A 17,747-nucleotide genomic window follows, 5' to 3' on the forward strand; every position below is an offset into this window, starting at 1 on the left:
GCGGTCCAGGAGTGCACTTCTGGGCTCCAGCTACGATGGAAGCTGATGAGCAGGAGAGCGGAAATCTGGAGTTTCGAAAACTATCTGCAGACAGTGAATCGCATGTGATGACTTCGTTTTTTTTCAAAATATACCTACGAGTACTTCAAATGGAGGACAAGGGTCTGTAATATACGTATTTGTAGTCATTACTCTCGTTGCAAATTCAAATAAATTAAACCACTTACAGGTTGCGAGCATACGCTCAAAAGAAAAAGACTTAACAAGTCCTTGAAGGTTGACTCATGCTCTGGCTAATAAGAGTAGTTCATCTCTTTAACTCCAAATGAAATTTTTTAATCATAAATAAATATTTTTTGGCTTAAATTAATAACTTGAAGCCATTTACAGATTATACAGATTTATTTTTATATCCATACCGAGCATATGGGCAGTTCCTATCTGGCGTTACGTTACATTCGTACGACAAAATGTTGGAAAAAATAGTCAAAAAGCTGAAATTTGGAAAAAAGATTATCCTCGTTGAATATAATTTGGTTAGACCTATGTTCTCCAGAAAAATGGCAATAATCGAGCGTACGGTTTTCAAGATATAAGCCAAAGTAGGACCTAAAAGTGCGTTACATAAAACAGAAGTGGTTTTCGAGGTTGGGGTACAAAATGGCAAAACTCTGCGAATTGGATAGGGCTATCTGTATAAAATTTTTAGTGCTAATAAATGAAGTATTGAGAGTTAATTTTCAAACTTATTAAATGTAAAAACTTTTCCTGTTTTTTGTTAAAAATCCGCGGAGGCATCTGGCGAACGTTACTGGCGTTACGTTACCAAATTCCGCGATTATAAAAGCCTACAAATATACTGTTAGCCAAGGTTCGACCAACGTTCTGATAATGGTTTTAGGTAGTTTAATATATTAGAAAGACTTTAAGGAGAAACTTTTGTCAAGAATCATCTTCTCCTAGGAGATAATAGTAAAAGAAAACATGTCTATAAAAATACCAGAAAATACCAAAAACGTGAACTTTTGCTTATTTTCATAGGTTTTAGGATGAAAGTTAATGAAATTATATGTGAATAAAGTAAATTAGTTACCTTTCAATAAATTTAAAAAAAATATCGGAAAAATTATATAGAAATCGGTTTTTATTGACTTTTTATGATTTTTGGCCTGGTGGACCTTTTGGCGGAACTGCCCATATACGGAATCACTCGGAATAATCACTCGGAAATAGGGCTCCAAAATTTGAATAAAACTGATTCTGACCAAAATTCAATTATCTTACCCAAACCTGGACAAACCTCCGTCTGACTGTGGCCCAAAAAACGGAATAAGATTTTTTAAATTCAAATCAGTGTGTTGTGTTTTGAGAATTAAACACAGATAAATACACTCCAGTGCGGCGAAATTACAGCAGACTCAACATCAACATGGCACCCAAAGAAATCTGAGTAATTACAGAGCTGACACTCAAAAGTTTATCCACTTCCCGCTGCAGGACGAAAGAGCGCCAGGACGACACACCTGCGCTGGCAAGGACATTTCCACTCCGACCATAAAAAAGTTTCGCCTCCACATTTGTCTCATTTTACCCTGTAGCCGTCAAGGGTCTCCGGTGCTCTCCTACCTGCCGCTGCTGCTGCTGCTCTTGGTCCTGGTCTCACATTACACCTCGGCACGCATTTAAAATCCAAATTAAATATTTCCGCATGAAGCTCAAATCTTACAACTGATTAAATAACCCAGCACCGGAAGAGGGATGCTGGCAGAGATGGCGGAGACGGAGCAGGATTTGCTGTCGGTCCTAGGTGCTGCAAAGTGCTGCGGGGCAAGTCAAAAAGGCAATGAAGCCGTGGCAAGGAAGGGACGTAAATTGCGACAAATACGAGATTGCGAGTGTGCGTCAGAAGATATGACTATAGTCAGTCGTATACGTGTACATATACATATGTATGTATGTATATGTGTCTACATATGTATGTGTGTGTGTGTGGGTATAATTGGCATGGCAGGAGACATACGTTTGTGGGTTCCCTGTCTGTCCTCTCTCTCACTCTCTCACTCTCTCTGTCGCTGTCGCTGTCACCGTGTGTTAAGAATTTTTAACATTTAACAAAACTCAGCTTTGCCTTCCGTTGTCCTGGCGTAATTGTGTTGTTATTTGCCATCGCCTGAAACTTGCACACCACCACGGGAAAGGCCATTTGACCTGGCCGAAACGACGAGATGCTGCCACCTGCCAGCAGAATGTGTGTGTCTGTGTGTGTGTGATTGTGCGTTTTATGAATGAATTTAGTTGTCTCCAAGGCCCGGACTTCATTGCCGCCTTGCTGATTGCAAAAAGGACGGAATGGAAGATGACAATGTAAGGGACGGAGCAAAACTTTGTCCTTAGCCACTGGCAAGACTCCATCTACTGCTCCATCTGCTGCTACAGCTCCAGCTCCATCTCTGTCTTCTCCATTAGTTTCCGCTGTCCTGTCACTCACTCGCACATTGCTTACAGTAGCAACATTTGCGGGAAAAGTTTCCTGGCCAGCCCATGCCGGGTCACGGCCAGGGGTTAGGGGCGTGGTACCAAAGTGAAAATCATTTGCACGGTAAAACGTTTTTCGGTAAACTCGACTTGACTTAGATTTTCGGTGTATGAAATAAAATTACCAACAAATTGAAAATTGCATCCTGCGTGCAGTGGCACCCGCTGCAGCGCCGCAGTTCCCTGTGTCCCCCCCATCCGTTGAAGTTGTTGCATGAAAACTTTTCCATTTTATACCCAAGGATTATGCTATGAATATAAAATCTTGCAAAATTACACTCCCACACAGTTACACTCACACACACGTACACGTACACGTACACCGCCTACATGCACACGTAGAGAGAACTGCAAGTTGCGGTCGTGACGTGGCAGTGGGCGGTGGGCGGTGCCAAAGGTTATGACTGTGTGAATGTGATTTGAGATTGTGTGACTTAGTTAGGGCGGCGGCACTGAGAGAAACTACAGGTGTGCTTCGCTTATTGGGGGGTTTGGTCTGACATCCGGTGGACTGTGGATGATGGTCAATTTTCGAGCCAAAGTTGAGCTTGATTGATGAATCGTGGAAGGGTGCAAAGGTTGAAACACCTGGTTAAGGTGCACGGCTCCCAACTAGAATATAGAGAAGCGTTTGACATTTAATGATTTATGGTACTTACAGGTGTGCATGGGCACATCTGTACTTAAATATATAAAAGTAAATGCATAAATGAACGGTTGACATTATTCCACGTATTTAGGGTGGGTCACACCATCTACGAAGGGCAAAGAAAGGCAATGAAAGTATTTGCCATGATTTGGATTGTACGTATGTATTTTTTTTAGCTTAGATTGAGGCAAAGTCGGACATTTTCTATGCGAATCGATATTTCAAATGCAATATTCCACTATTCAAAATAAAATTGTCTGTGCAGGCGATTAATTCAGTGCCAGATTAAGTCACAGCTCGACTAAAATTCCAATGAGTATACGTATATGAAATATATAATAATAATATTTTATAATATAAATAATAATATAATAAATATATGAACCCATGAATAGATCTACAAATTTGGAGAACTATGCATTGAAGCCTCTAAATTTCCATCTCTTATATATTTTTACATTAAAACAGAAGATGACATAGCTAATGAGATAAGGAGATTGAGAGATGTGATACACAATTATTGCATTGCTGTAATTTCCTATGGCGGATTTCTGGCGCTGAAACTTTCAAAGTAAGCGGAATCTTGTTATCCGATCAAACTGGTCGCAAGACTTTTCCCCTTAACAATATGCAACAGCAGCAGCAGAGGCATGTCACTCAAAGGTCGCACACTTTCCTGGCCCCCGGCTAAAAGGGACGCTCAGTGTAGCGCTTGAATTTGCTACAATTTGAGAAACTTACTTGCAGTTGCTTGCATCCGCTGCATCATCCTCCTAGCTGCTGGGGCAGCTAAGGAGCAGCATCTGGCACGGTTGCTACAGGCGCAATCATAAGCCAACACCTAAGCACGTCAACAACAGGGATCTCAGAGCAGGGGAAAAGGGACAGGGACACCCAATGCCGCCCTGCAACCAGCTAGCAGCAACCAGCTACCAGCTAGCAGCAACCTGCAACCTCATCAACTAACACTGTTTAGTGGGAGAGAAGCAGCGAAACTTTTGCACCGAACTACAAGTAAAACTAAAATTTGCCAGATCATTGCTTCCGCTACGTGCAAGGACTCGAAACGCGCTTGGATGTGCAGGGATTTCAGCTACTACTCCCCCACCCACTACTCCCCACCCGCCCAAAAATAAACATTATTATGCATATGCTGTCACTGCAACACTCTGGCTGGCAGCCTTGTTGCGATTGTCAGCGGGTGAGAAAAACTTAATTCGAGTGCTGCTTGCTGCATGGCTTGCTGCTTGGTTTTTGTGGATTCCTTGCGGATTTGCTCTGTGTGTGTCTTGTGGCAAGGCCCAACCTAGGCACAACTTTCTGCCCAAATTAAATGTTAATTAAAACGTTATCAGCCGTGGGGGCCGTAGGAGCACGGCAAATGCAGAAAGAAGGTCTGAACAATTGTTTGCCGAGGATTGCATTGCTGGGGCTTTGAAACTAAAGTTAAACATAATTTCTGCACGAATTGCCACTTGGCGAGTCTTTGCTTTGGCTCCGTCGCTGCTCACTGCTCACTGCTTGCTGCTTGCCACAGCTTTGCCTGCTTGCCACTTGAGCGTAAATTGCACAGCTTCACAGCCGGAGACGGAGATGTAGTCGGAGTCGGAGTCAGTTTCAGAGCCGCAAATACAAACACACAGGCAGTGGGGCGGGTGAAAAGGGAAGCAGCAAATGAAATAAACGTGAAAGCGAAGGAAGGCAACGAGGCGGATCCAGCGCCCAGTTCCAGTTTCCAGCTCTCGGTTCCCAGTCCTTCCATTGAGCCACTACAAAACTGCAATGAATGGTTAATCAAGCAGCCGGCCTGAACAGCTTTTGGCTTCATTTTACAGCAAGTTGCACTGGCAGTGGAGTGCAGTGGGGAGGAGTGGTGTGGTGTGGTGTGGTGTGGATTGAAGTGCAAAGGAGCTCTGCTGGATGGGGGCGAGAAGCCGAGCTCCAAGTGGTAGCTGCTTAACTGCAGGCCCGTACCAAATACAAGAGCGGGCATATAATGTGCTGAACGCACAGGAGGGACAAAGCCCACAGCTAAATAGGCCGAGTGCAAAAAGGCAAATGCAGGCAAAGGTGCGCCATGCTTAACATGGGGCCATGGACATGAGGCCACGGAGAGATATTCTCCAAGTAGTATATGTGTATTAGCATAAGCCATGGCTAAGGAATCTACCCGCACACACATGCTGGCAAGCTTGTGCATCGATATGGACGATTGATGGATGGATGCACTTGCCAGCCAGCTACTGAAATTAAAACTTTGATCAACTCCGGCCTGCTCCATCGATTGTGCGGTCAAATAAAGTAGTTGAAGTGGATAAGAACCGAACCGAACTAAAGCTGAAAGCCTAGACCAAAGTCGACTAGTTTCCAAAGAAAATTAGTTTAAATATTTAAGAAATAATATCTTGACATTTTTTATTAGTGGAAATTCAGTAAATTTAGTTTCGCTTCAGTTGAATGAATTCCTATCCCATAAGTCATCAAAGTGCCAGGATTCTAAATCAAAAAACTTAATATTTACCCTCTGCAAATTCTCAACATGAAATATATTTTTACGACCGCCGTAAGCTGCTTTATGCTGCAGGCCGGGCACAGCAGAATAAATACGAGCAGATGCAATAGTAAATCCCCTACACCTCCGTCCATTCCACTGCACCTCTGGCCACACAACTGACAGTTTAACTATCTGTTAAAACAAAACAAACAAGAAAACAGGGTTGAAAATACATTTTTTCTATTTTATTGGCTGAAAAGCTTAAAAACGTTGAATTTCTATTAAATATCTGGCGCACACGTCGTATACGTAATATCAGATTACGGCAACGGCTTAAAGGCAAAAACGGCACAAAACCAAAAAAAAAAACAACAGAGAAAAAGTGAGCTGGAGATGGAGAAGAAAAGGTATAAAAAAACAGAAATAACAAAACAAAACAAAAAACAAAGGTAAATACAGAAAAGGAACGAAGGAAAAAAACGCAGCAAACACAAAAAGCGCTCGCATAAAATAAAATGGGAATCACACGGAGTACGAGCGGGGGGGGGGGATGTTGGGGAGTGGGGAAGGAGTTGATGCCTGGCTATAAAGGTGCTCACGTTTTTTTTAATTACCTCGTTTAAGGCATAGCCCCCTCGCTCCAACAAGCGTGCTGGGGTGTGGGTGAGCTGTTCCTCTGGTTGCGTGTGTGCCTGCTACGATTCTACTCCTCTACTCCTTTAGCGCTGTGTGTGAGTGAACCGCTACTCCTACTATAGCTGTGTGTGTGTGTGCTGGCGCTTTTATCAACTCGTTTCGCCGTGTTTTACTCACTCGCAGACGTTGCCATAAGTTTTAATTAAAATTACTTTGCCGCCCTGCCAGCCAGCCTGCTGGCTGATGATGGTTCCAGGATTCAGATGCTACAGCTCCTCTTACTGCCACGGCTACCTGCTACCTGCCCCTGCCCCTGCTCCAACTCCTGATACTCTGTTGGCCAAGCTGAGTGTTTTGCTGTGTGCTTTTTGTTATTTGCTGTTTGACTGCTCTCACTCATCACCTGGGCATACCCCAACCCCACCCCCACCCATCTCTCACACACCACTGAACGAGTTTTTGCGGTTCTGGTTAGGCCCCCGTAGGCCCTATTGGCAGCTGCGGGTGCGCTCAGACTTTTTGCTGCCTAGGCCTCTCCTGACATTGCCCCTCATTGCAATGACAATGGCAGTCAGGGAAGTCTACGGCTTTGGCCGGATATTAAAATGCGGTGGATGCCGGCAAAATATTGAACAATTATCAACCGGAAAGGCTGGCTTCAGATAGAGTTGTAGTTTAACTATTTAGCAGGAAATTTAAAGCAGATAAAGTTGAATAAAATGTGGAACTGAACTATTCCCATAAATCGTAGAAACCATTGCTGCAGTTAACGTAGCAGCTGAAGTGAGGGCTGGCTGCATTTATTGAGTGCTGATATTCAACTGTGCGTAACATCCTCAGCCATTAGTTTCGCAGAGCGGGTTTGCACTATGGACTCCGCTGGGTCGTTGCTGCCATCATTCAAATCGGCAGCCAACTTTGAAGCGGAGCGGAGCGGAGCCAAACGAGCGGCTCTAAACGCGCAGTTCAACGCTTGGCTTGTCCCAGTCCCTGTCCCCGGACAGGGGGTCCTGGATGTCCTGGAGTACGAGTATATTTGCCACATGCTGATAAGCAGACATAATAATAAAAAATGTATGAGCTGGCTGCCTGGCAAGCGGCAGTCATAATAAAATGTGCAAAATAAAATGAAATGGCGAATAACCACAGCAGAGAGCAGCAGCCAAAGGACGCGAACGCGGATGGTGGGAAGGGGGGGGGACTACGACCAGAACGTTGGCGGCAACGGATGTGCGCCAAAAGCAGCAACGGAAACGTTGCACAATTTTGCGGCGACAACGCTAAGATGGGCAGGGCGTGGCCGGAGCTGTGGGGGCTGGATCTGGAGCTGGAGCTGGGTCCGGGACTCGGGACACGGGACAAACGCGACATAATGAAGTCAAAAGTTGTGGCGGCAACCAGCCCAAAAGAGTTTTGAACGTTTTGCTAATGAGAGCTCAGAAAGCTGGCTGCGATTATCAGGCATCCCGCAGAACCATGCAGCAGGAGCAGGAGGTGGTCTCAGGGCGCACAAAGCCGCGGAACCGACTCCACGCCCAATTGCAGCTTCATCAGGGTGCGCACTGGTTCTCTGTGAGAGATGAGCTACTCTGCTGGTGGTTGAATTTGACGCAAAGCTGCTTTTGAAAACAACATGTTAGTTGCATAACTAGTTTAATATAGAAAACCAACAAGGAAAAACAGAACAAAAAATAGTGCCACATTATGCCACTCAACGCTGGAGGATGCCGATGTTGCTGATGCTGTTCATATTCTGCGACAGAGGCGACAACATTCATGGCCTTTGGCATTAAGAACCTTCATAAATTTCAGAGAGAGAGAGAGAAAGAGCAGCCAACGAGCAAGTGGGAGAGCAGAGACTAGCCGGATCTGATGGCGTGGAGTTGTCTGCATTTGATTGATACTTGATGAAGGCTGCCGCCGCCGCCGCCGCCTAGAAGGAGCGGACCGAGGCGGAGGAGCAAGCAGCCCCCAAAATGTGCTGCCAGGCGTTGTATGGTGTTGATGTTCTTGTTTGTTTGTCCTGTCGATGATAGAGCTGTTGTTTTTGCTGTTTTCATAAGCAACAACAATTTAATAATAGATTCATTACACATACACAAACATGTCGAGTGTGTGTGACACACACACATGAAAAGCTTGCATCCTCTGGCTAGAAAAATAGGGAAACATCTTCCGCATGGCATGAACGTATCATTGTGTCAACAGAAAATAAGTGTCTCTATATTGAATATAATAAATTGAATAAATTTTCATCAGCAATAACAGTCAACAGCCGCAGCCGCAGTCACATCATGTTAACAAAATAGCATAGAAAAGCCTGAGTGTCGGAGGAATTCCAAGAATAAAATATTGGTAGCATGAATGTGGAGTGTGTAGTGTGGAGTGGAGGTGGAGGTGGAGACTTGGATGTGATTCGGTGGCATGAAGGGTGCGAATAGCTTGACAAGTGATACGAGCTGTAAGCAAAACGAATGACGGGCACATCTACTCGAATGAGTAATATACGATTGTGTGGCTCTGAAACAGCTTTAGATATTTTTTAGAGTTCTGTATATTTTGAGGAAACCTTGAGGAAATGTTTCCTACATAGAAAATGGAGCATAAATGGAAAATAAATAATATATAATGAGTTTTCGTATGGTGATTCCTTGCTCTGTACTGAGTTTAATGAGTGTCAATTTGTTTAGCAAATATATTTTGTAGAGAAAATCCTGTTTTGTAACGTTTTCTTCCGCCATTTTTAGATACTGCTATTATTTCTGCTCTGTTTCACAACCGACTTCTGTTTGAGTTGTGGCCCCACTTAGCTTCCCCTTTCAACACTGAGAGTCATCTCACGGACAAGAACAAAAACAACAGCGCCATATCCTTTTTCACATCCTGTAACTGTCAGCCGAACGTATCTTAAGCGAAGCGTCGAGGCGCTAACATTTTGGAAGTTTATTTGGCATGTGGCAACATTTAGTCGAGAAATGGCGGCGGCTTCTGTTTATCTGTTTGGGGGAAGGTTATTACTCGTATCGGCGGAGCATCAGACAGCGGCAGAGACCCTTTCGCTATTTTTCAGTAAAGTTTTGGAAGGGCCAGGGCGCTGGCACATGAAAATTTCATAAGAACTTGCTTTGATATTTTATTTATTTTTATTTGCACAGTGGCTCTGCTCATTTTTCCTGCTTCTTGCTTCCTTGCTTTCCTCTTGCTTCCTTTTTTTTTTTTTAATCAATTCCAAATCATTTAGCACACGCATGAGCTGTCAGTGTCTGCATTAGTATGGGCGTATGTGTGTGTGTGTGTTTGTGCTTGTGGGTGAATGTGTGGCGACGCCATTTTGATTGCGTTAAAGTTGTGCGCTACTTTAAGCTGCTCAATGAGCCGCTGGCGTAGCGGGAGAGCAGCAGCAAAGGCAAAGGCAAATGGTGGTCATAAATCAGGGGCGTGACAGGGCACAAAGCCAGCAAACAAAAGCCAAAAGCTGTGCTGGTAATTATGGCTAATTAACGTGCCGAAAGCCAATGGCTGGCAACGGCTCCTCCCAGCGCCCATCAATACGAGTATTACGATCAAAATATTCTGAAACTTCATTTAATAAAATCATCAAATTTGCCTCAAAGCAACATAAAAGGCTTTTGCGGCAGCCATAAAAAATTCGATGTCGTCGTTGTCGGCGCCCTCATCATCAATGTCGAATGTCCATCTCGAAGGACGCATCCATGTCCATGTCCGTGTACCGTGTCCCTTAGTTGTACAGCAGGCGAATGTTTATGGTCAGCACATGCCCTTTCTGAAGTAGTTCTTGAGATCCCAGCCCCAGGACTCGCCCCGAAATGTAATTTAAGTGGCGTAAATTATGGTCAAGAGGTTGCGTTCGGCTTGAACCCTGTACCCCAACTTGGCAACTGGGAAAAGGCAAGCCAATGCCGATGGCCCATTATCGTGGCTGCCAGAAATGCTTTGTTACATGTGTGAAAATCTTGCCCCTTCTTGGTGTGTGTGCCAGAGTACCTTCCCAAAAGTAATTCCGGGCATTTTTATGTGCATCCCAGACCTTCTGGCGGAACAAATATGACAGTCCACTGCCACTGCCACACTGCGCTCTGCCACAAAATGTAATTTCTGCTGGAAGAAATTATAAACAGCAGGGGCCCTTTTTCAGTCCGGAGTCCGGACTCTCCACTCTTTCCTGGGGACTTATTCGCTGGAGTTCATTGTCTGTCCGCAAAGTATTTTTGCTCCCAAGTATTTACTTGGCTGCTGTGCGAAATGCGCAATTTAGCACGTTCCCTATTGTTCATGATAAATGTTCATAAATAAGTTGATTAGTTTTTTATGTGGTTTGTCCAGAGACCGGGCAACATTTTGGGGCGCCCGAGCGCCTTATGGTCCGACTACTTCTTGAGGACGGTAATTGAAAATGGCTCTCAGTGCGTGATTATTGTATTTTTGTGCCACTTTGCGGCATGATAGGACAGAAAAACGTTGCCATTTTCATGTTGCTTATTTTTTTGTTGTTGGCATTATTAACTGTGAATGAAAAATGCACGTTAAGCGGCTTTTGAGCTTAAGAGAGAGAGTACTTTAAAACGAATATGGTAGAAAAGATTTAAAAATAAAACGCGTAGTATTTTTTGTCTTAAATGAAAAATATAAAATTCCCAGCTTTGAAGAGCATTTGAATGGTATCTTAAACATTTACTGCTGGCAGGGAAATTACAGAATCTAATGAGGAATGGGACTAGCAGTGATTCACAGGAAATCTACACCATTTTGATGATGCAAGGAAAATGCGAATTTTACATACGCTTCAACCATAAGTCTATCCCTTTACATTCCACCTCCACTTTGACATTCAATCGCTCTCAACTCATCCGAATTTCTTGACCAAACTTGTACAGTTTATGAGGCTTTGATTTGCATTTTCGCATTGCCAAACTTTAATTCGAAATCATTTTATCCATTTTGCCAATTTCTATAAAACTTTGACGATTAGAGAATGTTTTATTTTATGGCCAAATCACGGCAAGTAAACTTTTCTTTAATAAACTTCTTCGTCGAGCAGTTACAGTTTTTCAATTGTCTCTCTGGCTAAAGCGGAAACTAAATAACGTTTATTTTGTCTACATAAACATATATGTATGTATGTATGTATATGTGTGTGTGTGTCCCTTTCATCGCAATTTCCGCTCCACGAATAGGAATTCAGAACTACAAGGGGAAAACTTTAGAGAAGTCGCTCTCTGCCACACACATTTGGGGGCAATCCTCGAACTTATCAATTCAACAACTACTTGGCAAATTGTTTGCCATTGCAATTTCCGTTTGATATAGACAGAAACGATCCTAAAACAATCTATTTTTTATGGCTCGCAATAGATTTTCGTTACTTTTCTGTTATGCGATACCCTCGAAGAAGATTAAAAGTATATTGTTTTTATTAAAAGAAGGAACCGCGCACTAACCTACGCGTGTATTTGGATTTATTCGATTATCTATATTTTTTGGGGGCCTTGTATATTTAATATTATAATTATTTCACTTTTTCATTACTTATAAAATTAAACATGTTAAATACGAGCTACTAGGTCGTTCCTTCTATGTTTTGTAGGTACATTAATTATCGGGATTATAATACAAATAGTCCCAGTTAGGGTATTGGAGACTGCGGCACGTTAGTTGCATGCAGCTGAATCGAGTTAGGTGATTGAGTAACTGTTGCAACAACTTGTAATTATTTAATGTGCTACGTTTTGGCACAACACAAAGCCATCGACTGGGACTGCAAATGCATTTTGCATAATTTGTATGTGCGTCGAGGCGTGCGCCGGCATCGTCATACCCGTATCTTTTCGCATATCAATCTCCTGGCCCCCCAATCTCAATCCCAAACCCAGTCCCCATTCCCCAGCCCCTATTCCCCCCATTCGTTTGCCGACTGTCAACACCCGTGAGGAGCAGGAGGACACTGCATGGATGGAGTTTGAGGCAAAAAGCATGTCTGCAACATGGGGTGGGGGTGAGTGTGTGCCTGTCTGTGTGTGTGTGTGTCAAACATCAACCCTCTCCTGCCACACATTTACACTCTCACTTTAATTTATGTGGCACGACCCTCCATGCCCCCAAACAATGTCACTTGGCTTTTGTAAGCTCACGTGTTACATGCAAATGCGCTTCCTCAATGCCGCAGCCTCACTGGCAGCGGCAGCGGCAGCTCCTTTGTCTTTGCAGCCGAGTGGCGGAGATGTTAAGAGTGGGTAAATATTGTAATGATGTATGTGATTCTCTTTGTTCCCCCCCGCCCTATCATCGGTTTATTGAAATCTCTTTATGCTGACAACGACATCGTCTCCGTCTCCGATTCCCACTCTAATTATTTTTCCCTTTTTTGAGTGCTCGACCACTTGAAGGTATTTCGATAAAAAACATTTGAAACATTTGCGCAAACATATCTGGGGCTTTTAATAAAGTAACAACATGGTAAAAAAAGTCATTAAAAAATGCTAAATGCAAGTGCCGCATAAAAATCAATAAACAATCAACGGAGCGAAGCAAAGTAAAATAAACAAAAAAAAAAAAAACACATACAAATATGAAAATTCCAGAGGTGGGGGCCGGGCCCCTCAAGGCTGTAATTATGCTGAATGACGTTTGCGTGAATGTCGTCAAAGGAATTGCGGGTGGAAATGCGGGGAGAAAAGCGAGAAAAACTCGAAGCGAAATTGAAAAACATGTAAAGTGCGTTGACGATTGCGTTTTTCAAGTGCATCAGGAAGACCGACAGCACACATATGAGGCAGATCCCGGATAGGCGGCGTCCCAATGCCACAGCTGTATACCAATTAAAAATGTAGTGGACAACGCCCAAAAAAGAACGCTACAAAAAGCGTGTGTGGTGTGTGGTGTGTGGCATGTGGAGTGCAGATGGTGGCTGGTGGCTGGTGGCTCTTGCTGTCAATGACAGCGCAAATAAAATGCAACAAAGCGTGTTGTAAAACGCGCAGAAATGAAAATCAATAGTGATGCATGCCTCTCTCTCTCCTCTTCATACATATGTATGCATGGACATGGACCACACACACACACACACACAGAGAATATACATACTGGCCCATACATAACGAATGGTCATATATAACGCACAATTCACACGATGTTGGGGCTGGGCTGGTCTGGGCTGGTCAGCTGCTGTATGAGTATATGAATCGTACATAGGCGCATGGGTGGGTGTTTGTCATAACAGCGGCAACAGCAACAACAGCAACAACATAAACACGGGAAACGGAAACGGACCAGAGGAGCAGCGGAGCAGCGACAGAGGGAGACAGGCTCCGGGACCAGGCCCATGCTCCATGCTCCATGTTGACGTCAGTCATAGAGCGTGCAAATGTTGACCTACATACAAAACGCTGAGCAAACAGGCGCATAAATGCCACGCTCAACAACTGCAACAACAAGAAGAGCAGCATCGCGCAGTGCAGATAGCTGTGTCCAGGACTGTCCGTCCAGTGGTGCAGCTCCTGAATCCAGGCTCCAGCTGCCAGCACCAACGCATTGTTACTTCCCTACAGAGGGTACTATGATTGTGATCAAATGTTTGCCACGAACGGAATGAGTCATTGTTTGAATAGAAGATACCCGCAACTTGCACAGATCCTTGTTCCTTGTCAGCCATCTCATATATCTGCCATAGCATCTGATGCATCTAAAAGGGTATCCAAGCAAGCGACTCCCGAATCGAACCTTCTCTTCTGGTTTAGAAATTGTCGGAGGACACGGCCAGCAGAGCCGGAATGGTTAATAGCCGTAGCCGTAGTCGTAGTCGTAGTCGTTGTCGTGGACTGGGCTGGGGCACAGTCCTTTCCATGTTATTGTTTTTAATACTTAGGACCAGGATCATAATTGTTATGCAGATTTATAGAATTGGGTTGCCAGGCGGTGGTCCGGTGGGGGCCGCTGGGTGAGCGGTGCAGAGCTCTGACCAGTGGCCGGCATCGGATATGAACCGAGCCATTGAATGCATTCAAACAATGGATGCACATCTGAAAAAGACAACTGACCAGCTGAATAACTGAACTGAATGCTGCTGAATGCTGCACTGAAGGAAGCTTCTCGAGCTTCGCAACCCGCTTAAACGTAAGAGAGAAATCCTTTTCAAAGTTGAGAATCGTATGCAGCATATCCTAAAGCTCTCCAAAAGTCATTTAAATAAATTATAAAATATCTAAAAGTACAAAACATTTAAAGTTTTTTAAGCAAAAGATGTGTTTGTTTTATGGGTTTGCAATTCAAATGCAAATTTAAACGAATATAAAGAAAAATCATGCATAAATGTACGCAAAATTCTGTAGCACTGCTGTGCCATGGCCTGGTTTTTTTTTTGTCTCACACACTTTTTGGCACACGTTGGATGGCCGAAAGTGCCAAGGCAACTGCTGTAGCTGGCTGCTGGCTGCTGGCCGGCACACCACCACCTGACAATGTCTAATGATGACAGAGTGGGGCGGAGGAGGAGTAGGATGAGTGCGAATGGAAGTAGAGTGAACAGTGGGCAGCCATAACGGTTGCTGTGTATGTTGTTTTTGCAGTGTGCCACGTGTGTGTGGCATGGCACGCACTGGCAGGCGGGAAGGCAGGCGGGAAGGCAGAGAGGCAGTCAACCAGCGAACCAACCGACAAACAAACAAGCCCCACCGATGCTTGAGCCAGAGAGTGTTGCTGCTGCTGCTGCAGCTGTGCATGGTGGGCGGCCAAAGGGGGTGGGGTTCCTGCCACACACATAAACAGAATGAGGGACAGGGAGAGAGAGAGAGAGAGAGAGACAGGGACTCAATGAGTCAATGACTTTTTGGTGTCGCTCGTTGATGCGCAACGCGGTCCCGTTGTCATTAGTAACGACACTGACACGCACACACACACACACACACAGCTGCCTCACCACTACCCAGTCGGACTTTATACCTTCCAAGAAGCACTTCTAGAGCGGTTCTTTTTCCTGCAAGCACCAGTGATTTATACATGACGTTTTGGTTTCCAAATTACACAGGGTGAAACACGCCAGCACCGGTACATTTGGAAGTAGGTAGGAACCGTTCCTTTAGAACGCATTGGGAACTGGTGGTTGTTGTAATTTCAACTTCGTGAAACGCTCGGGTTTCGCTTCCAGTTGTACTTTCCGAAAGAAGCATTACAGAACACATATTTGGCATGCATCGAGAATCGTTCCATAGGAACCTATTAAGAACCGTTCTGGAACTGTTTCAATGCAATCATTCCTTATCACATCCCTGGAATGTATCAAGAACCGTTCCTTGAGAAGGTATGCAGCATGCATGCATGCATGCATGAAAGAGCGTTCTAAAAGAACGCGAGATTAACCCATAAATACAAAAACTATAAATTTTTTCGAATTTGATTTATTTAATATTTTCTTTACTAAAATATAATACAAAAAATAATAAAAATAAGAGAAAATAAAAAACAACGAAAAAAATTTAAGAAAAAAATAAAACTGAAAAAAGATAAAAAAGAAATGAAAAAAAAAATAAAAGAAAGTTAATTAATATAAAAAAAAAATTATGGTAATAATAAAATAAAAAAAATTAAAAAGTTGTCGTCTATGAGGAAATCCTTGTCGTGGTTGTAGTTGTTGTTTTTCTCGGGGATGTTGTTGCCGTCGTTCCTGTCGGTGTCTGCATGTTTCCTTGCAAGGCAGGAGACCGAGTAAATGCGATTCTTTCCTTTGGAGAATGCCGTCCTTATCAAAAAGAAATTTGTTATTGTTTAATTAATTTTGGCAAAAGTTTATTAATTTCAAATACAATTTTTTAATGTTTATGTCCACCCTAATCAGTTCATTAAAAATCCGAACAAGGTCCACCCTAAATAAATTTCACTGCATGAACATCGTGAACATTGAAACATCTCTCTACTTGTATCAACATATATTTACACCACTATTAATACTTACAGTGCGTTTAGTTCTCCTTAGTTTGAAGAACTTATGTATATCGCATTCCATCGTTGAGGTTATGTTCATGTGCATGTACATGTTCAAAGAGAAATATGTATATTATGCATTATTTATTGTTTATTTTAATATTCTTAGGGTGCAGGCCGAACTGCCACAACAATCTGCCAATACTTACGTGGTAAAATAAACGGTTTTAGGCACTTAAGTTTCACTTTTTCACAATTGTTGGCAGAGGGCACAGATAAACGCACAATTTTCACCGGCTTCAAAACGCAAGTGATGAAATAAAAGAAGTCGAGAAAAAACCGCGTGCGTTCTTGCATGTTCCCTTTTGTTATTTTTTTGTTGTCCTACCGCTTTACCGAGGGTACGAATTTGTCTTCAAAAACATTCTTTATGCCTTCTAATAGAAGCGAGAAAGTCACGCATCGAAAACGTCTACCTGCGAACGTTTTCGATGCGTGAACTTCTCGCTTCTAGAAGACCCATAGGCTGCTTCGTGAAAAAAACGAACGATCGGGAATCGGTTTGGGTTTCATTCCATATTTTTCTGTGCAAAAATATGCATGATAGAACCATTCTTTGTGGAATCGGTTCTACTAAGCCTGCCAGGGAAGTAGTGAAGAACCAGTACTATGTTGCAACCACTTCTACAAGGTCCGACTGGGTATCCACTCTCCACTCTCCACAGATACAAAAAAAACCCATACTGCTGCACTGGCACCGGCACTGATACAAGAAACACACTCATGAATATTGCTATTGTTGTTTGTTGGCTGTTGGCTGTTGCTGCCTTGCTGGCTGTGGCTCTGAGGGAAATGCGAGCAGGTCCGCAATAAATTTGGCAGCAAACACGGTTCTGGCTTATGTTTTATTGTTGTTGTTGCTGTTGCTGTTGCTATTGCTGCTGGTGTCCTTGGTGTTCCTAATGTGTGTCAGCGGCAGGCAGCATGCGGCATGCGGTTGCGGTTGTCATTCTATGCCCCCATTCCCCTGCAACACCTACATCTCACAATTTTTACGCATCCCAAAAAAAATCAGCAAAACATTGGCCAGCAACAGCGACAGCGACAGCCCCAATGTCGAGAGAGAGATGGAATCATTCCGTATGCTTTTAGGCCAAGTATTATGATTTTGGCAGAGCTCGTTGCCCCTTTTTCCCCCACACAGCCCCCCCGCGACTCAGTGGGCCATAATTTCCCCTGACGCTCATTAGCAGCAGACAACATTTATGCGTTGGCAGGCAGAGCCCTAAGTGTGAAATTGTTTTGTATAATGCCAAGTAAATTATGCAAATAAAGATCGAGTCCATTAACGGTGCCCTCCTAGGCTGCGAGCCAGGATTTCGCTTGGCCAACTTTTTCAGCCCTGATGAATTCCGCGGGGCTTTGCAGGCTCCGTCGAATGGGATGGTATGTGTGGGCTAATTGAAAGCTAGCATAATTAATTTCAGTGTGTCTGTCCAT

General features: G+C 43.6%; 1 long non-coding RNA gene across 1 annotated transcript; it reads right to left on the reverse strand.

Moving 5' to 3' along the window:
- Positions 1-15,923: 15,923 nt before the first annotated feature.
- Positions 15,924-16,732, reverse strand: LOC111073980. Its single transcript, XR_005967728.1, has 3 exons — positions 16,457-16,732; positions 16,279-16,308; positions 15,924-16,065 (listed from the first exon to the last, which is right to left on the reverse strand). It is a non-coding gene; the product is annotated as an uncharacterized LOC111073980 (long non-coding RNA).
- Positions 16,733-17,747: the final 1,015 nt, after the last annotated feature.

This window comes from Drosophila obscura, unplaced genomic scaffold (genome assembly GCF_018151105.1).
Source record: "Drosophila obscura isolate BZ-5 IFL unplaced genomic scaffold, ASM1815110v1 contig_1, whole genome shotgun sequence".
Classification (NCBI taxonomy): domain Eukaryota; kingdom Metazoa; phylum Arthropoda; class Insecta; order Diptera; family Drosophilidae; genus Drosophila; species Drosophila obscura.